At 46.6% G+C, this 21,901-nt stretch overlaps 1 pseudogene across 1 annotated transcript in view; it reads right to left on the bottom strand.

The window, feature by feature from the left end:
• LOC149347327 (uncharacterized) overlaps positions 1 to 21,901 on the bottom strand; it is a 44,674-nt pseudogene that overhangs the window by 4,471 nt on the left and 18,302 nt on the right. The window contains exons 6-12 of the transcript XR_016292517.1: positions 20,442 to 20,563; positions 17,384 to 17,486; positions 15,096 to 15,284; positions 12,132 to 12,362; positions 9,713 to 9,857; positions 6,133 to 6,249; positions 3,152 to 3,216 (exon numbers count right to left, since the gene is read on the bottom strand). The product of XR_016292517.1 is annotated as an uncharacterized LOC149347327 (transcript). The remainder of the gene's footprint in view (positions 1 to 3,151; positions 3,217 to 6,132; positions 6,250 to 9,712; positions 9,858 to 12,131; positions 12,363 to 15,095; positions 15,285 to 17,383; positions 17,487 to 20,441; positions 20,564 to 21,901) is intronic.

Here is a 21,901-nt window from a genome sequence, read left to right as displayed (position 1 = left end):
ATATACAATGCCGCTGCATATTGCCGTGCTTGTGCAGTCGAAATAAAATGCGAGGTGCGCAGTTTCTTCGTGCTAGCGCTGTAAAAAAAAAATGCAGCTGAAAGCTGCGAGCCCCAAACAACGACTGAATTTTATTAATTTTTCTGTGCACCAGCAGGGGGCCTTCCTGGCTGCAGTCCCTTTCACTGAGTACTTTTCACTTTTCTGGGACCAAAAAATGACACAAAAATCGATTTTCAAAAACTGACATTTGTGGAATCTAGAGCTATTATTTTCTAACTGCCCCAATTTTTTCCTTCAAGAAATCAACATTTTGAACATAATATTAAATTCAGATCATCGCATGGGCTCAATTTGTGCAGGATCAGATTATTTAACAGCACGAAAGTTTTGGACACCAGCCTGTCTCAGTATGTCGATATCTCAACATCTAGGACAGTCAGAGATGTCATAATTGATTTGAACTCATAGTTTTTCAGCGCAACGGCACATGGCCAAAGAAAAGAAGCAGGAAGGGAAGACGGACGAACAAGGTGCTGACTGACAACTGTTTATTTAGGGACGCACACACAGCTTAAATACACTCAGACCAGCGCAGGCGCACACCGTGCAAGGTAAACAAGAAAAAAAAACAACAACTCGTTTCACGTCGTTATCACAAAAACTTTGAAAGGAACATCTTTTCCGCAGCGTACAGATGAACTGAGGTATCGCTGACACATTCTGACCCTGCTCTCTGAATATAATATGCCTCTATCGATTCACGGGTTGTTTTTGATTTGCTTGTGCTCAGAATCCTCACTCCCGAAAACACCGGTGTACAATCCTTGCGAGTAGCGCAGTGCTCGACAAGGTTAGCACCTTCCCCATTCCTTGGGTCTCTTGCGTGCTCCCTGAGCCGGTCGTTGATGCAGCGCCCAGTTTGCCCAATGTACGATCTGCCACACGCCGAGGGGACGTCGTACACAACGCCTGTGGCGCATTCCGCAAAACGGTTCACGTGCCTCTTTTTACACCCAGGTTTTTTGTCTTCACCTGTGATGCGTCGGGCCAACTGGCCAAGCTTCCGAGGGGCTGAGAAGACCAGCGGCACGTTGTGCCGGTTTGCCACCTTTTTGAGGCCATGGGATATTTTGTGCACGTATGGCATCACTTCAGGCCTTACTTTAGCCTGTGAGGCTGGGGGGGGGGGAGTTATTGCCGCCTTGCCAGTTCTGGGCTTCAAATTCTTCAAGAGCGCTTCTGCAACAGCGACAACAACCGACCCAGGGAAACCGGCGGCCTCAAGCCTAGCCAATTGTTTCCCGAAACTATCTTGCATATCATGTACACATGATTTTCGAGGCGCAGACTCTAAACAGAGTTTAGCGATCCCTCTCTTCACAATTTTCGAATGGGATGAATTATAAGGCAGTAGCTCTTTTTGTGCTCTGGGCGAGTAAGACCAGCAAACATGCTTATTGATGAACCTAATTCTTAAATCCAAGAACTGCAGGCTGTCTTGAATTGGGAGCTCGTATGTGAAAGTGAGCCCCCTGCCATGCTTTTCGAAGTCATGCAGTACACTCATAACTGTATGCTCATTGGGAATGGTGCAGTGATTGTTTAAAACAACTAAAAATCATCCACATAACGACACACTTTTGTAACACATTCACGCTTAGAATGATTAAAATGAAATGGCGATCAATGCTCGCTAAAAAGATATCACATAAAACCGGGGCAACGCATGACCCAGCCCTTCTCAGCCCCTCGGAAGCTTGGCCAGTTGGCTCGACGCATCCACAGGTGAAAAAAAAAAAAAAAAACCTGGGTGTAAAAAGAGGCACGTGAACAGCTTTGCGGAATGCGCCACAGGCGTTGTGTACGACGTCCCCTTGACGTGTGGCAGATCGTACATTGGGCAAACTGGGCGCTGCATCAACGACCGGCTCAGGGAGCACGCAAGAGACCCAAGGAATGGGGAAGGTGCTAACCTTGTCGAGCACTGCGCTACTCGCAAGGATTGTACACCGGTGTTTTCGGGAGTGAGGATTCTGAGCACAAGCAAATCAAAAACAACCCGTGAATCGATAGAGGCATATTATATTCAGAGAGCAGGGTCAGAATGTGTCAGCGATACCTCAGTTCATCTGTACGCTGCGGAAAAGATGTTCCTTTCAAAGTTTTTGTGATAACGACGTGAAACGAGTTGTTGTTTTTTTTTCTTGTTTACCTTGCACGGTGTGCGCCTGCGCTGGTCTGAGTGTATTTAAGCTGTGTGCGCGTACCTAAATAAACAGTTGACAGTCACCGCCGTGTTCGCCCTTCTTCCCTTCCTGCTTCTTTTCTTTGGCCGTGTGCCGTTGCGCTGAAAAACTATGAGTTCAAATCAATTATACCAACTAGCCAAAGAACTAACTCCACTGAAGATATTATATTGTTTGCTAAGGGAAGCTGAAGGCACAGTGTGTGCAATAATCAAAGCACAATTGTTCAATCATGCTTCGAAACTTCTAATTTTGCAAAGTTTATCAACGCACAATATTCACATCTTGAATGTTGCTACTCCATTGTTACAGAAAGAAAACCAGTGCTAAGGACAGGGACACTCGAGAGGAACTCAGAACGACACTGGGCTTTCAACAGTTCTGTAAAATTACTAATGAGAGCAAAATGGAAAAACTGCTCTCTTGATTACTGCACCCATTACTCACCATAATATGTAGCCATCAATTAAAAATAATTTTTTATGGAGTGGTTTTTTTTTGTACTGCGGTACTAATGAATGACTAATTAAAATTAATTATCTTAGGAACTAACTCCTGTGAGGAAAAGGTAATTTCAGATTTGAAATCAGTACAAAAAACAGAGCAAGGTGATGCAGTTTCATCAGGATTGGACAAAAAATACGGAGTACAGCTATAAGACCAGTGTACACCCTTCAGTTGCTCTTTGGGCCAGGGAATCACAGAACTTGTTAGACTGGCTCATGGAGATTACGGCCTTCATGGCTCCGATCGCGAACGGCACAAGGTTTAAAATCGCTACACAGCGATACCCTAGACCGAATTGTCACAGTACTGTCCTGCAAAATGCCTCCCGGTGAACTCCGCAGCAACGATAGTTTTAGGCAACATCTTTGTTTACTTCAGGACCAGCAAGAACTCACCTCTTTGTCGACAGGAGGCTCTACGGGCTCTGGTGGTTCCAGCCGTTTCTCCATCGATGTCACCGCTGCAAAGGTGACAAAGAAGAGTGTAAGTCTTTTCTATGATACCTTATCTGCACCACGAAAGAGTCAGGTGGATAGTAAGACTAATGGCACCGAGAAAGTGGGCATTCAAAGGGACGTGGAGGGGAACTAGACGCTGACTTGCATCAATAGATTAATTGCATTGTAACAACAAGGACACCAGGGAGTAATTACTCATTGACGTCCACCTGAGCGCAGTCATACGGCTACAAAGGAAAGCTATACAGATGTATAGCTTTCCCTTGTAGCCGTATGGCTGCGCTCTGGTGGATGTCAATGATGAATTACTCCCTTATTACAAATCTACTCCACCTTGGGGGATTCCCCTAAAAAACATTTGGTCAACACTGTTCCCACTTCGAGTTAGTGATCAATTCGCTCTCGCCCTACCATAAGCTTGCCGTCCCGGTTAGCTCAATTGGTAGAGCGACTGCTCCGGTGTAGCGGTGGTCCTGGGTTCGAACCCCGGACCAGGACGAATTTTTCTTTAACTACGAAGTTTCTGGGAAAGCTGTATAGCTTTCCTTTGTAGCCGTATGGCTGCGCTCGGGTGGATGCCAATGAGTAATTACTCCCTTATTACAAATCTACTCCACCTTGGGGGATTCCCCTAAAACATTTGGTCAACAAGGACACCACTTTCATTGAAAGCAAGTCTTTTGTAAGCTAGAGAAGACAAAAAAAAAAAAATACAGGTGTCAACATCACCAGCTGATTTCAGAAGTAAACAGCGTGCATCGACACGGCTCTTTGGGCACAGTTCCCAGAGGTTAGGCTGCACTGCCATTCATTTCAAAACCGTGACCACGAAGTCCTTTTTGGTATAGATGCCACGAGCTTGAATTCAGGTGTGGGAGTATTTTTTTATGCTATTTTCTCAGCAATACATGCGTTTTTTTGCTGCTGTACAAACGTCAACATACCTCAAGGAAGCCAGAAAATCGATTTTTACTCAGAAAAAAATACACAGGAACACGTAATTGCATTCCATTACTCCATTATATTGGCAATGTAATAGCATTAGCAGCTGCTGATGCCTTTACCAGGAGGAGAAAGACGAGGAGGAAAGAACTGATGTCACTTCCAGTCTCCTGAAGTCACTTTTCTTAAGCCAATGGGAATACTCTGGTCTGGTGATGTCATTTCCTTTCAGCCAGTGGGAGTGCTCTGGTCTGGTGATGTCATTTCCTTTCAGCCAATGGGAATACTCCGGTCTGGTGATGTCATTTCCTTTCAGCCACTGGGAGTGCACTGGTCTAGTGACATCATTTGTCTCTGGCCAATGGGCGAATTTCATGACCGACGACACATTTTGACCCATGGGGCTTCTAATGGTACCACAATAAAAAAATTGTTGGATGGAGTTCTCCTCAGTGTCCCTTAAATGAAGATACAAGGAGACTACTGTATTTACCCAATTCCAACCCGCACCCAATTTACAGCACAAAAAAAAAAAAAAAATTTCAAGCCCCAATTCTAACACGCGCCCGATATCGATAACGAAAAAAAAAGTAACTACAAGCCCCGCTTCTAACGTGCCTGCGATTTCCTTGAATGAAAATAATTTGCAACCGTTTTTATATTTTGAGTTGAGAACAGGCTGTTTATTCACCCGAACTGTCACTCACTGTCACTCTCGGACAGCTCCTTTTCACTCTCCGACCACAACATCTCGTCTTCAGTGCCGTCCATGGCATCAGAAATTCTGCATTTCTTGAAAGCACCTCAGTGGTGATGGGCATGTGGTCCACACAAAGCTGTCGCGTCAAGGTCAGGAAACCTCCTCGCTTGCGGACCGTGGCAGCCTTTGCTTGACATTTTTCACTCAAAGATTGACTTTTTCAGTCTTCGCCAGTCGCGAACACAAGTCTCTGGCACACCAAAATGACGGACAGCATGCCTATTGCCGCTCTGTTCTGCGTGCAGAATAACTTTGCGCTTCAAGCTATTCTCGTGGCGGACACGACGTCTCTTCGTGGCCGCTGCATCCATTCTCAAAAATGGTATTGCACGGAGAGCCCGCCGGAGAACACCACACTCGCGCTACGGACGACGCTATAGCTTGCTACTCGCGTCATAAACGCAGCAAAACAGAGGCGAGGCGGTTCGTCCCGTGAATTTTTTTGTGCCATGCTCGCCGACAGAAATGACAAGCACCACATCGGTTGAAAACGGTTCCTGCGATGCAGAAAATGACGAGCACGCGTGCTCCCATTGTTGCCAGCAGTTAGTGAGCTCCCACATCGTATAATGGCGATGACGATGGGTCGTTATGGGGCAGTTACGGTTTGTACTTGAATCGAACGCGCATGCGATTTTGAGACGTATTTTCCCCGAAAAAAGGCGCGTGTTGGAATTGGGCAAGTACGGTAAGTGTGGAGGGAGAGGAGGCAGTTGTGCCCTTGCCTTGGATGAAAAGTCTAGAGATTTCCATAGTATATTTTTTTTTCTTCTGTGCTGCTCCATGCAATCTTACCATACCAAATAAGAATTAAGTTCAAGCAGTTATTAAAACGATTCTGATTTCAAAGCTTCAACTATGTAGGACTGCTCCGATGGCAAGCCAATACCATAGGCCCACTGCAAGATGACCCCCCCCCCCCCCCCCCCCCTTTCTCTTGCTTTCACAGTCGCTGAATTCAGTGCTTTCTAGAATATCCTTCGACATCATGGCATGACAAATACATATATACAGAAAGGCAGACAACGGAATGATTTGGGATGGAGAAAATTTGGACATCTCAATTATTAGGACATCTGCACAGAACTGTGTACGACAGCAAACTGTTTTTGGCAGAGGTTCTTTTTCTTTTTTTTTTTCAGAGTGCTTCAGTATTTGGGTTCCCTCCCTCTTCACTAAATAACACCTTCACCTCAGTAATGGCTTCTCCACTTACGTTGTGCAGCCTTTGGGGACAGTGCAGGCACAGGCGATACTGCAGCAGCCTTGGGCATCGGTGGCTTCGCCAAGTCCGGCCCGGGTGAAGCATTGGACAACTTCAGGTCGCCTTTGGCTGCATCAAGGTCAACGAACTTTTGGAACAATTGGGAACCAGCTGACCAGAGGGACTGCTTGTTCATCAAAGCCCAGGTCCAAGGTCCATAAAAGCTAATGGCCCTCCGCAACCCTCAAAACATTCCGAATGCTGAAGCACTTTACAATAACATGTTACATACAGGCTGGCAATGCAGGCAGTGAAATTAAAAATTACAAACATGGACAGAAATAAGGTACTCGGAGAACTTGAGAAACAGTTGAGAAATGGCAGACGCAGAAAAAAATTTCGACAGATATTTTTGCGAGAGTCAAAACAGTACGCCATCAGACACCCAGGCTGGCAGAATACAAATATCTCGGGGTATGAGTAAATGATGGACAGATATACAAGGAAAGGCATGAAAGACTAACAGGGTGAAAGGACTAGGAGATGCAGTCATAATCAAACCAGGGTATTATGGGGGTACAACAAGTATGAAGTACTGAGAGGTGTTTGGAAAGGAATAATGGTGCCGGGGCTTACTTTCGGCAATGCGGTTCTGTGCTTAAGGGCAGGAGTTCAGTCGAGATTAGACGTAAATCAGAGAGCTGTTGGAAGATTAGCACTAGGTGCCCACGGCAAAACCACAAACGAGGCAGTACAAGGGGATATGGGCTGGGCATCGTTCGAGGCACGGGAAGCTAAGAGTAAAATACTATATGAAGAATGCCTGAGGAAACTGGACGATAACAGGTGGGCAGCTAAGGTATTTAAATACTTATACAGAAAGAGCGTCGACTCACAGTGGCGGAAAAGAACTAGAAAACTAAACAGTAAGTATGCAGGAAACAAGGATGGAGAAATAGAGAGTTTTAAACGAGAGGTAAATAACGCAGATGGTAAGAACAGAGGTAATTCAACAGAAAAACAAAAAACAGACTAGACCTGCATAGAAAATGGAAAAGACAAATCAGGAAGAAAAACTGGATCTATGAAAACTCAAGAGGCAGCATCCCATGCTTCGAAGTGAGATAAGGGTGTCTTAGAATGTGAAACTACAAAAAGTTGTTAACCACGAAGATGACATATATGCAGTGTGTGGTAAATCCGTACAAACCACTGAACATATTTTTCTAAAATGTAGCAGAGTCCGCCCGTTCAGATGTTGATACAGGGAGAGTCACTCTGCCATAGGCCTTAGGGTTTAAAGACAACAAAGGCCACGTGAATGAATCTGCAGTAGATGTAAGCACGAAGCAATTGGAAGATTGGTGGCTCAAAAGCAGAGTGGTGACATAAGAATACAAGATTAAAAACTGGTCAAACTTAAAAATGAATAAAATGTATATGTAAAAAAAATTGGTGAATTTATAGATAATACCATTAAATTTGACAATGTTTAAGGCTGACTGGCTTAGCTCTAACCTTTACCACAACTCATGCAATGAAAACATCTCACAGTAATAAACAAATCTAAAATGTACCACACCTGTCAACAAACTGCACCAAATATCCCTGCGACAAGACCCCATCATGAACAGGCAAATTTACAAACGAAAAAGCAGGTAATTATTATGTGTACACCTTATTCTACACTGCACACAAATTGGTTTAACCCTTCCATATGCTATATACAGTCATGGACAAAAGTTTGTGGGATGCGGATTTGCAGAAAAAAATTTATTGTGGGGAGGTCAAGCATAGCAGATACAGAAATGCATAGGAACAAGCGGAGACATGCGTGCTCCATCTGCTACAAAAGTACAATTTGCTTGTCTACTCAGGCAGTGCAGAAATAAATTTTTTTCCCGCAAACTTTTGTCCATGACTGTACACAACTGTGTACACTGCGAATCTGCAGACTCCTCTGGGCTAGGAGTGATTTCTTTGTTTCATAGCAATTTTCACATCACAGCTGGGATTAGCTAGCGGTCACCGAAAATAATATTTCTCAGAACAGTTTGCAAGCTATAGTAGGATACAACTTATAAAAACAGCAGTTGCCAACACTGGGTCGTGGTCCGCGGCGTTTTGTATTACTCCGCTGGCCAGTCGCAACTGTAAACGAAATAAGCTGTTTAGTGTTTGACTATATCAAAGAAACCACATATCAAAATTCTAAAGCTCACAATCTTTTTCTTGTGATAAGCTTCTTGTTTACGTAACAAGAAACGTTCAAGCAGCGGACTACTTTTTCGTCGTGGAGGAATTCTGTGCGCGGAGGCTGAATGTGGGCGGAGCTTCACTGCAGACTTAAAGGGGCTGCGAAACACTGCTTGGGGGGATACCGGCTATACTTCAGGTGGGTTCTTTATGTCACACAGATGCTGACTTAAAAAGAATTACAGGAATCGATGCACAGGAACGGGAGTTATTCAGTGAAGAAATTTCAAAATACAAGCAAACAAAACGCTGCCCTCAACTCGATTTTGGCGGGGCTTCCCACTCCTATTTCGCTCTCCCAATGACGGCACCTGGCGCAACCAATCAAAACAGCCAGCCAGAGCACGTCGCGGAAGTTTGCACTCCATGGTTGCCTGCTCTCTGTAACTCGTTCTTGCTGAGACTGGCAGCGTCGTTTCCATGCCAGAGCGCCCCTGGTGGTGTATTTTTATTTTACTTGCTTTGCAGGGCTTTTATCTAAGACAAACAAGTTGTTTTTGTTGATCTAATATAAAACGCAGACAGGTGACAAAATGTGTCTATTTATTCACACATTTTGCAGTATATTTACTGTTTGTCCGATCATCAAGCTCGCGCCAGGTGATGTCATATCCGCTGCTAAAAACTTGCCACTGTGTGGCGACACCATCAAAGCCATGAAGTTGTTTTTGGGAGGACATTAAAATATTAAAAAACGGAATATACACGGCATTACCGACGCTAATAGCACCATTATAACTCACCGTATGCAATCAACAGGCAAAACAGTTAACTAAGATTGTGTTTCTGGGCCCCTTTAAGTTGTATCCAACTATAGCATGTTCTTTGACGCACTTATTTTGAAAGGTTCCGCCATTTTTTACCATTTTTTTTCTGTGCTTCTGCCGTCATGTGTGTCTGCCGAAAGACAATTTGTGATCCCCCAATCCCTTGAGTCCTGGCAAGGTTGTGTTACAATCTCCAGCCACTGAGATCCTTTGCACAAAATTTGGTGGATATCTATAAAAACGAATGACCGTTAGTGTTTCGTGTCACAAATATGATTAATTACCTTTCTCAAGGACTAATTAGTTTGTCTCCAAGGCGAGAAAACGCGTCACTTATGCTACGACAAGTAATGTGACAACTCATGAATTTGCCTCCTTTTACTGACACCGTTTTCATCTCACAACATCCTATAACCCCCTCACAGTGCGGACGTTTACGCCAATGTCGTCGTGGATCTGGGAGTTTGCGCCGATAACAGCTCTTGCTGTAAAAAAAATAAAAAGCGCCCTTCTCTTCCCCAAAAATTGCTTTCTGCCCCACAAAGAACTGTGGCAAAGGTGATGCTCACGAAGCAGGGGTGCGGGTCTCGAGACGACCACGGCTGCTGCAGGGTTGAAGCGGGGAGGAGGGGAGCCCCGGTCGGGAGGGCGCACTTGGCTCAGGGTGGCTGCCGTGCAGGCAACCATGATGCACAGCCCCGCCCACGACAGGAACTGCACGGCACACACAAACTCTATGCACTCCGAGACGACACAAGTTACCCCCTGTTCAAGGTGCACTGAAGAGGAATCTGAACTCGTGTTTTTACCCCTCGAACTCGATCTACATGTTCCCAGAATTCTTAGAAACTTCGAATTATTGCCCTGTGCGGCCGATTTCCCAAATTTAAATCCGATTAAACGTCCTGGCTCCCTCCTCTTTTTTTTAATTCCCCGCATACGGTGGGAGGAGTCGACCAACCTTTCACCCAGTCCTGTGGCGGCTTGCCGCTCTGCCATCGGCGGAGTGATATGCAGTGATCAGCAAAAGCAAAGAGCCCACGTGTATTTTTATTTCTGTGGGCCTAATTTGCAGTTATGTAGTCTCTGACTGGATCTATTTATTCATGGAAACCTAAAAGAAACAAAATAAAAGCGAAAGCAAAGCCGCCACGCAACTGCCCGAAAGGCACTCCATGCGTTGGTCGACTCCTCCCACCGTACGCAGGGAATTAAAAAAAAAAAGGCGGCAGCTGGACGTTAATTTGATTTAATCAGGGAAATCAGCTGCACAGAGCAATAAATCGAAGTTTCTAAGAATGCTGGGAATCTGTAGATGGAGTTCCCGCAGCAAAAAGATAAGTTCAGATTCCTCTTCACTGCACCTTTAAAGCCTGACAAGCAATGAATGCTACAGCAAGCCATCCTTTATTACTATCCATGCACATGCACTCGTCATCGCCGCAGCATCCAAAAAGAGAGAGCTGTCGCTTCAGAAACAGGAATACACACTTTTTGTCTCATTTCTGAAGCGACAACATCAAAACCCTACAACTTAAGTTCTATGATAGGCAGGAAGGCAGTTTTACCCTTATTGCATTCCTTGGTGTCAAGAGAACCCAATGGCATACATTTCAGCAAGTTTCCCCGCAGCAAATTTTCTTCAAAACTTTTCGCAAAATACTTGGATAAAAATAACAAAAGTGCTCAAGACATATTTAGAATCAGCACTCAAAAATATGTATTCCCTGAAGGTTTCTTCACTGTGACTTCATCAATAATTTTTTTTTTTCAAGACCAGGCTCCCCCCTTAAATCCAACTGCGCGTAATTTGGAAAAATCTTCAGTCCCCTACAAGTTCAGATTACCAAGACTGAACTGTACCTCGGTTTGACAGGACACTGTCGTCATCCTGCAATATCTCACCCATTGCCCCATGTACAGAATGACGGGACACTGCAACAACCAGATGCAAACTGTAACCGGGACCTTCTAATACCCCTGTCACACGGGCGTTTTGAAGGCCCTTGAACCAATAGTCTATCGACTCAAAGGCGATCGAGCGCTGCTACACAGGCAGTTTGAATGGCCATCGAGTCAATAGTCTATCGAGTCAACGGAGCAACGCGGAACTCTATCGAGATTTGGAGGGCCTTCGAGTGTTGCCCAGTGTTGCTAGCATTGCTTCGAACGACAAACATAGCAGCGCCCTTCAAAGCCGGACCCCTCGCTAGACCGAATTCTCGTTCTTGCTGCCTTTTTCAGTCCGTTCACTGGTCATAAATGGGGCACCGGTCTTTCACTTCATCTAACCCTGCCTATAAGAAAACGTGTAAGTGATAAATTTTCTTAATTTTTTATTTAGAGCGATGGTTCTGCTGCTGCTAGCCTTAAGAGGAGAGTCGGCTTGTTGACAGTAATCGTTCCCGTCCTGGCAACCAGATAGCGCCACTATAGGCTGAGTTTATTTTTGCGTCTGTGCTAACATACGCTGAACTAAAAGTGGGAATGCGCCTGTGTTTAGCGTACATAAGCATGCATACCCTGGTACGCAGACAGCATAAATTTATGCCCTTTTCTCACTGTATCTGTGTACGCCGCAAGCGGTGACGTGGTGAGCAAAAGCGAGAAACAGCAGCGGCGCGGTGGTTCCACCTCTTCCGGGCATCAACAGATGAGAACAGGTCCCAGTTTTCGCAGCCGCCGGATCTTTGGACAAGTGTGAACGCGCCTTATGACTCCAAAAAAAAAAAAAAAAGGTATTTCAATACTTGGTTAGGTTTCATTAAATTTTTTTTGTTATTTGCGCGAAACCGAACGTAGCGATTGTGGCGCCACACGAGCTTGGCGCAAGACGCGAGAACCATTTCAATGGGCATTGAGATTAGCCGTGTAGCGGCACCACAAGTCCCTTGAGTTTGACGGCGATCGAAAACATCGAATGCCCTTGACTCGATGGCCATTGAAAGTGGCCGTGTGACAGGGGTACAAGCGAGTGTAAAACCGCACCTTGGCGAGCAGCCGCTCGTTGGTGCTCTTGGCCTGGATGCGGGTGAACACCAGGGCGGGCATGATGACGCAGATGAGCGTGCCGATGGTGGATCCGGTCAGGCCCAGCACAATCTCGATGTTGGGCACCATGCAGGCCGTCACCAGGGTGGCCCCCACCAGGAGCACCGTGAGCAGGCGGAACTGGCCGTCCGGGATGTAGTCGTACGACGGGTCGTGGAACTTGCTGCCCTGCAGGCGGCGGAAAATGCACGGCTCACCATCCCCGTCTGCCGATGTAACATACTGGTGCCGACAAATGCCCCCAGCACAGCGGTCGACGGAAAGGTGGTAAGAAACGTCCCATCTGAAGTGTTTGTTGGTGACGGGTGCCACCCAACTTAGTAATGTCCACCCCTCATTTCTTCTGCAGTGACAACTGTACACGATACATTCTGCAAAATCATGGCATCATCGCCATCCGTGCTTCCTCCAGATCGCGATTCATCCGGAGAAATTCATCCGGGAAATTATTAAATACTGCTGACTCAGTCACTCAATAAGAGCGACTGAATTATAATGCAACAGTGACATTCCATTCTGCAATCAGTAAAAAAAAAAAAAAATAGCGTTACACTAAAGTGGATATAGCCCATCCTTAAAATTTTCAGATTTAAAGATGCACCCTGCATTTGTAAATGTGGCCCCTACAAATGCGGCTTTCAGCTGAGCAGCTACATTAAATTAGGCCCCGGAGTAACTGTTCCACTTCGCGAGCCTTCTTTCGACGTTAGAACAAGACAAAGCGCTTCACGTAAACAGCGTTAGCGTTAACAGTGGCACTGACTGCACGCACAAGCGACACTGCGTCCGCTACTCACTCGGCGAGCACCTCACTTGCCTGATCCTCTAGAACGACCGAGGGCGAGCGATCACTCTCGGGGCCACAGGGGCCCAGACAGGAGCGATCACTGTTGGCCTGCGTAGGGGGCAACAGTCCGCGTCAGGCGAGGAGCACAGCTGACGACGAAATCGCTACAAGGACGTCGCCATCTCGTTACTACCCCCAAAACATGCTTTGGCAGATTTTATACAGAAGATGAACAAAAATTGACAGACGACTGCGATAGTCAGTAACGCGGAATTAGAGCGCAGCACTTCACATGCTGCCAGCAACCGCAGACAGGTGGCGCTACGATGCTAGCCATCCTCCGGGATTTTCCCGTGGCAGTCGTCTTCCGGCTGTCCACTCCTCCACTCTCGTCGTGGCACATATCGTTTCGCTCTAATACCTGCCATGGTTGTCAGGTGGCGTGTTACGCCGACTAGGCCAGCCACGATGTGGAATCCATGAACAAGTGCCTAAGAGCTGGGCTCTAAACTTCTCGAGTGCTTACCCTCACTGGGTATGCTGCAGAACTCTGCGAGAGCTGAGCGCTAAGCCCGCTCGCCGATCCCCAACCATTTTTATAAAGCCACTTAATGACAACTAGCTGTGTCATAGTTCAACACTGCCAACTCGTGGCTAGGGATTGGCCAACCAATCTCGAGGTTAGGAGATGAAGAATGCGGCAGCGCCGTCTGTGCTCGAGTAGACTTGTAGCGCCATCTTGTGCTAAGCAGACTAAACCGGATGGGTGGCAACACGTGCTCCAGCGCTAAAAGACCCAGAAACAGCTCTCGCTTTACTGTGAAAACTGACAAACGTCCACACACTGCTGCATAATGCAAAAACAGTGACAGCTGTACAGATGTGTTCTAGCTGTGAGCCCTCACACCCAACACTATGCCTCTACATTACCCTCTCACCTTCCTTGTGCACTGCCGCAGCTGCCAGATTCCTCGCCTTCTACATCGCTACAGTGCAGTGCTTTCATCTCGCTCTTGCTGCTCTGTACAGCAGTGTCCAGTTTAAGGAGTGGGACTCATCCAAATATTTTTTTTTTTTTTGGTTTGCCAAAATAACGCAGCATGGGCACTAAATGACCGTCTTGGTACCATTTTCTAAAAAAAAAAAAAAGTGTCCATTGGTGGTTAAAAGGTCCCTGAAAAGTGGTTCGGAAAGAGGCTATCAAATGCATGCATTATGGAGAGTAAAAGTCACTGAGTGTGCATGCCACGTACAAGTCCTCAAAAGTGAGCCCAGAATTACAATTTCTTTAAAGTTTCCGCTTTCATGCCATCTGGTGGCCTGCAATGCCAGGCTTTCTTATGCAAGTGTAGCAAGTGTGCTCTCCGGTTTGAAGTTCGAGCGCTCTAGACAGGTGCGTGAAGAACTGTAGGTCCCAAGAACAAGCAACAAGAGGAACTTCCTTCCTGCTGATACTCAGCCACCCTGGATACAGCGGCAGTCAAAATCATCAACAAAAAAAAAAAGGCGTGTCACCAATGACATTGTTGGCCCAATTTCCAGCATTTTCTCTTACCCCACTCTTTTTTCTGCAGTGCTTCTGGGGGATGAAGGTATGAAAATCGCCATCACCACAGAAGAATGGAACAACCTTCCTGAAACCGTTGCCATCGAATCTAATCCCACCAGATTTAGGCAGCTACTAACAGACCACTTGAACCAACTACAGCTACTTCCCTCCCGCTGCTCTGCCTGCAATTTGAACTGCTTGTGTCATTGCATCAACCCCCACAAGTGTTTTCCCACTTATTTAACTTCCGCACATTTTAATGTTTAATTTTATATACTACTGCTTTGCCATATATTTTCTGTATTATTTGGATTACCTAACATTAATTCCACATCAAACTTGTTATTCTTGTTATTTTTTGTTATGCTTTTTTTATGTTCACATGCCTTTGTATGACTGCTTCACACCACTGTCTTCCCCCCCTTATGTAATGTCCCAGACGGGATCTTTAAGGGTCAATAAATGATGATGAAATAATAACTGATAGTTACAATCCTTACTGTTTAATGATGGTGCCAGACAAACCGAGACTTGGCAGAGTCCCCTCCCCCCCTCTCTAACTCACCCTCTTGAAGAGGAGGGAGTGCAGGCTGGTGCGGCAGGGGAAGAGGCAGAGGGGGAAGGACACCACCAGGGTGGCCACAAAGCCCAGCTTGAGGAACTCCGAGGAGAGGGAGGAGCCCAGGCGCACCAGGACGTTGCCCGGCAGGGGAGACCCCCCACCGCAGAAGGCCACGTACCCGAAGAAGCCCATCTGCCAGAGAAAAGGGGAGGAGGAGATAGAAACACCCTACCGCTTATCGACCTTCGTTCATTCTCATCCTCACTCAAGACAAGGACCGCAAAAAGGCATCACAAGGCCGGAGTGAAACACAAGCAGTGCCCTACTCTGAACAGAATACAGCTTTTTACAACACAGCTGCAGTAACCAACTACGCAATGCAGGTTTCTCAAACTCGTCTCAACATGCAAGCGGCATTGACAAAGTTTCATCTGTTGTGGGCCAGTTTGCTGGACAGGGGAGACGATTTTAGGACATGCTGGCAAAAATCTCTGGATAACTTGCACACCTCGTTTTTGAAGCCTTAGTTTTTGAAGCCTTAATTAAAAAAAATGGCTGGTGCTTAGCTTGGTTAAGCCCGGTAATTACGAAAGCAATATCCGTAGCTACGCCATGGTTCAGCTGGTAGTGTAGCTGGTGGTTAGACTTGTGGTGATGCATCGGTTATACAATCCAATCCATTGAAATCCAATCCAATCCAATGCAATCCAATATGCTAATATGGTAGCTACCGGCCTCGCTACGCGACGGGCTGAAAGTGCAACTAGTATTGCTTTCGCAATAAAAAAAAAAAGTGCTCAAATTTCCCAAGTAGATATGGTATATGCACGGGTGTCGGCATGTTAAGGATTTATTTGCACCTACTGATTATCCGAGGAAAAATAAGAAGGCACAAGCGAGGTATGTGCAAAAGGAACCCTTAGAAATCCAGCAAGCCTTATGTTTCAGACCTCTGCACTAACGGGACTCTTAATCCTACAAGGTGGGCCTGAGAAAGCATATACTCACCAAATGGTTACAAATCCCTGCCGTGCTGCACACCAACAGGATTAACATAGAGCAGTGCTCAGGCAAGTAAACAATGTGGCAGTGAAGGCAAGCAAACATACACAGCCACTTTTGACTATCATGGTTGTCTATGTACATACAGTCAAACACCATTATAACGAGCATGGATATTACGAATTATTAGCTATATCAAACTGTTTCCTAATATTTTAAACAAATACATACATTTCTTACTTTTATGCAGAATGCAGTTTCCCACAAAACGGATATATCGTAGTACTGCTGAGCACCAAGCTGTGCCCACTCGAACGTCAGGCAGCAGGCTTTGCCTCACTACACGGGTGTCTGGTGGTGGTGCGGCAGGCGTTCGCGCCACGGTTCACGCTTTTATCTCGCATTTGCCAACAGCACCACAGAAGATATAGCGGCGAAAACAACTGGTAGCCAGGTGGTCAGGGCCCATTTACGCCTCTTGCAGCTGTCCTCAGCTCACGTTGACTGTCATGGAGCAGAGGAGGTGAAAACGGCGACAGCTTTCATCCTGACCTTCAAGCTTTTCATGCGACACCGCTGTAATGCGAGGAAGCCACCCTAGCTGATGTCTGACCTACCACCGCCATCACATGCTGCGGTGCTACGTGGGAAAGCCAACGAGAAAGCCAATCTAACTGACATTTGCTGCCTGTTTTTTGCGGCTTCAGCAATCTCTGCGAGCGGCTTTGAAACGATGCTAATACTCCAGAAGAAGATCTCTCGCAGCTGCCATTCTTATGCAGACAAAATTGAGTTTCTCCAGCGCAAAGTTTTAGCAAAATTTTATATTACGAATTTTGGCTATATTGAACTATTTTATACGGTTCTTTACCTATTCAATAAAACAAGTTTTCACTGCACCTCATTTAGACATACTGCCTCTGTCATCACCATTGCATACTTATTTGTTATTTCTGCTGGACAAGTGAAACTGTTTTTTTGACTGTGTCTTCTCATTTGACTTTACCCAAATTTTGTGTTGCATTTCCTATCAGCAAATGAAACTGCAGTTGTGATCACGGTTTCTTTCACTTTTTTTCTTTTTCTAATGAAACATGCTGTTGTGATGTTGTTCAGTGTATGAGGGGCCTAATGCTCTGTCAAGCTGTCACCAATGACAAATTTTACCGTTAGCCTCCAGTGTCTAGTACGTTTCATGCGACGACAGAAATAATGACAATAATTGTCAGTGGCCTGTCAGTCTCGGCACATGCAAACACACACTGCAGCTGAAGGCCGAAGGCACCCACCATAATGTAGACCCCGGAGCACATCTGGACTGCTCCGTTGACCACCGAGTTCATGCGCTTCAGCGACGGATCATTCACCGTGTCGAAGATCTCAAACAGCTGCCTGCAAGAAATGTGCATAGCAAATGCTGAAGCTTTCCAAGTGTCGCTGCATTATAGTAAGACACCCCACAAACCTGTCTGCACAGAGAGGTCAGAATAATGCACTTCTTAAAATTGATGAAGCTAATGAAGGAATAACAGAGGGCTCTGAAATGGTTTCAACCACCAGAAGTTCATTAATAAGGCTCTAAATGGAAATAGCAAACTGAGCAACAATCTAGATAAAAAGGTAGATTATTCCTTGGGAACACTACCAATGTGTTGCTCAGAAAATTGGGGATAAAATTCCTGATACAGTAATCCCTCGTTATAACGAAGTCAGCGAGACGGCGAAAAAATTCGTAATAAGCGATAATTCGATATAAGTGACCACTCGAAAAAAAGCTAGAACAGTCGAGATTTAATTGCGCCACAACTGCGAGGAAGCTGGCGGATGATGCCGCGCGACGTCCGCCAGCTGCGGCGGTTGCTAGGCAATGGCTCAAGGTCGGTCTCTATGCCTCCTCGGAGCACCGCCACAGCGAAATTGCAAGTTCGTGGCCAATGTAGCTTTCGCTACAAAATTTTCTCGTAGCACATTTGTTACTTCTACCAGCAACTCAGTACTGGTCAGCGATCCTCAAAGGTGATACAGTTTTCAAATTTCTTATACACGGGATCCAGGCTGATCGACAGGCCGGCAGTTTCGGCTTACTTCACGTTCGCACAAGAAAAATACAAAGCAGCTATGCTACCATAAAGTCTGCCTCCTAGATTCGAGCAACGACAGCATGCCTGTGCAAGAGTGGAGCCTTCGGCAACGACGCCGCCTGCAGGAACGCCGGGTGACAAACTGCGCGCTGCTCCCTGACTGCCCTGGTCGCCGCTAAGCCTAGCCGGTTTCGCATCAATGCCGCAGCTGTTAGCGCTTCGGGACTGGCCAGCACTCAAATAAAGGCGCTATACTCGGCATCCTTTTACTGTCAACCAGTCCCATAACAAAAGATATGTTAGATTTCTGCGACGCCTTCAGCAATGGAGCTAGCAGACGGCAGGCAAACCGCACCAAGTAGCAGCAGCACCAAAGCGGCTATTGGATGAAATTTGCTTGTATCGCAGTCATCACCTCTACCCCCAAGGCTTGCTATGAACTTGAACAAACAATACTATCGCGTTTTCAAACGCTGGCGGCCGGCATCAAGGCTGGCAGGCCACGGCAAGTCTCGACGTGTGCGAGCGAGCGAGCGCGTCGAGACCGGCCATGGGCAGGCCGGCCCGGCTCAAAGGAGCGCGCCCTACGTCATCATGATGCTGCCGCTCTCCGCGCTTGCGTTGGCTCCCGCTTCCCGTCGTTGACATCTAGCAGGTTGGACGCAAGTGGTGAGCTGCGATCGAACACTGCGGCACCGTTCGCAACTTCGCGCCGCTGTGAATCGCGCTCGCTTTTTCCACATGTGTCCCCGCCGTAACAACAAAATTCACTGACCCTACCACGCATTTAGACTGTTTGTCTAGTCGAAAGGCGCGAATCGAGCATGACCGGCCATTTTTCCGCGACCAAGACACCGCGGTTTTCTGGCATCGCAAAGCGCGAGGAAAACTTTATTTTCGTGTGGATTCTGTCACGGGGAACACCAGGAATGCGCTTCTGACTGAGATTAATGGTTCGGGCATGCTGCACCATGGAATTCGGCCCCGCTTAGAAGGGAACACTCGGCATTCTCTTGGTGCCCGTTACTGGGCAGGTCATCGATCGTGGGTTTGGTACTTTTGTGGCCTGTTCTATGCCTGCGTGAGTCTAATTCGTCAGAGGTATTAATTTGGCACTACATGCACAAAGGGTCGCCTCCACGGCAGCGATGCCTCCGCTCGCCACTTCGCTCTAAGCGGCTCAAACTCTTCGTGCGCTTCGAGTAATGCGGCTTAAAATGCATGCGTTTGGGTCGGGACCGGAAGAAATTTCGAATAAAGCGATAATTCGAGTAAAGCAATTTCGTTATAACGAGGGATTACTCTACCTTCCCACCTTCACAGGCTCCTGAACCCGAAAAATGGTTACCTCATTTTTACAATGTGTTCGCTGGAGCTGTCCGGCCAATCAGAGGCTCCACTTTTCTCGTTATTTTGACGGTGTCTGCCCACTGAAGTCAAAAAAGCACTGTACAAGAAAGCGATGACCCTATCGTGGCTGGCAAAACATTCGCGTTAGCAGGCACAGCTGCACGAATTCACAGGGGCGATCATCACATGGGTTTCACTTTTTTTTTGCACTCCTCAACATCTCAGGATTCATGCACAAATAGCAGTATCATTCTACTGTCATTCAACACGAAATTGCAAAGAAATGAGCGACTGCAATCACAGAAAAAGTGAAAAATGAGAAAATCAACTGTGCAGTTCATTCCCTCATTTGCCTCATTTATCGCCCCCCCCCCCCCCCCCCTTTTTTTTTGCTTTTAAGCAGAGAAAGTGGTATCGCAATCAGCGAAAGCTCTGATCTCTCCTTTTCGCGGTGATACTAAAATGGCAGTGCTTCTATTCTCAGAAAGCCAGGGAATTCATGATTCACTCACAATTTTTGACAAACGCAAAGAAAACTTTTTTTTTCTAACTTTCTACTGCATATTTCACTTTAACGTTTCGCGACAAGATAGATGAAAACTCGAGGACCACGAAAGAGAACACCACCATCATCATCATCCTGACTATGCCCACTGCAGGGCAAAGACCTCTCCCATGTCTCTCCAACTAACCCTGTCCTTCGCCAGTTGCGGCCACCGTAACTTTCGGCCACCCCCTGCTACGCTTGCCTTCTCTTGGAATCCACTCCGTTGCCCTTAGGGCCCAGCGGTTGCCTTGCCTTCGCCTTACGTGCCCTGCCCAATCCCATGAGCAAAGTACAACCAAATTGGCGATTTTAATTGCAGTGTCCCCTTCCCAGTGAAAGAGCATGCCACAAGATGATGCAAACACTGACGGTTGGCAGGACAGAGCCATTGCAAAGATGGGCAGCACGGAAAGCAGGTTGTCGTGACGCCACAGGACCACCCGGTCCCACCAGGCACCAGACCACAGCACCGGAAAGCTCTCCACAAACACCTGCAATCAACCGCACGCTGCTTACACACCAGGAATCGCAACCAGCACCAAGTGCGAGACCCTCTTTGAAAGGTAGTGTGAGGCACTGTTTAAAGGTGCACTGAAGAGGAATCTGAACTCTCATTTTTATCACTGGAACTCGATCTACACGCTCCGAGCGTTCTTTTAAACTTCGACTTATTGCCCTGTGCGGCCGATTTCCCTAATTTAAATCCGATTAACGCTGGGCTACCACCCCTTTCTTTTTTTTGAATTCCCCGCAAACGGTGGGAGGAGTCGACTAACCTTTCACCCAGTCCCGAGGCAGCTTGCCGTTCTGCCATCGGTGGAGTGATAGGTAGTGATCGGCGAAAGCAAGGAGTTCACGTGGATTTTTATTTCCGTGGGCCTAATTTCCAGCTATGTTGCCCCTGAGTAGACCAATGTATTCACGGAAACCTAAAAGTAACAAAATAAAAGTGAAAGAAATGTTGCGACGCAACTGCCTCAAAGGCACTCCATGCGTTGGTCGACTCCTCCCACCGTATGCAGGGAATTCAAAAAACAAAAAGGCGGGAGCCGGACGTTAATCCGATTTAATTAGGGAAATCGGCCACACAGGGCAATAAGTTGCAGTTTCTAAGAATGCTCGGAACGTGCAGATTGAGTTCCCGCGGCAAAAAGGCGAGTTCAGATTCGTCTTCAGTGCACCTTTAACTCTCCACTCACGTCCCACTAACCCACAATGAGTGCGCCCCCTGCCACAGACTCACCAGGTTGAACGCAAATCCCCAGAGTGGAGGAGACTTCGAAGAGATAACTAAAAAAATAATACAACAGCACTAAAACAGCATGACAGAATTAAAAACTAACGGAAAAGCACAATCTTGCAAACACAAGAACATGGCTGCATAGCTACACTCTGGTGGATATTGAGCGCAAGTTTATCATCCTCTTTGAAGTCCCTACCACTTAGGGGGCTCCACCCCAAACAGGCTGGACTAACACTTATCCCGTATAGAGTTGTTTATTACCTTGGTTCCTTCATCAAGCTGCTATCCTTAGTGCCTGCTTAGCTGAGTAGACAGAGCAACTACAGTAGAACTGCTTTATAGCTGGATACAACTGAAGCAACTGAAACTGCTTTATAGTTGGGTACAACTACAGAACGAAGTGGCAAAATCCCTTCAAAGGAGGCCCTCCAGCTACTGCCGTCACCCGAATGTCATGACGTTGCAGTTTATCCTGAGACGGCATGGTAGCAGGTGCTTGGAAAACTTGCAGTCAATATGACAATCATGACTACCACTTGGGGAGCCTTCTTTGAGGGGCATTCGCTGCTTCGTACTTGGCTTGCAC

Source organism: Amblyomma mixtum, chromosome 4 (genome assembly GCF_055824585.1).
Source record: "Amblyomma mixtum isolate Tamu chromosome 4, ASM5582458v1, whole genome shotgun sequence".
NCBI classification, from domain to species: domain Eukaryota; kingdom Metazoa; phylum Arthropoda; class Arachnida; order Ixodida; family Ixodidae; genus Amblyomma; species Amblyomma mixtum.
This window is presented reverse-complemented; position numbering and strand designations above follow the sequence as displayed.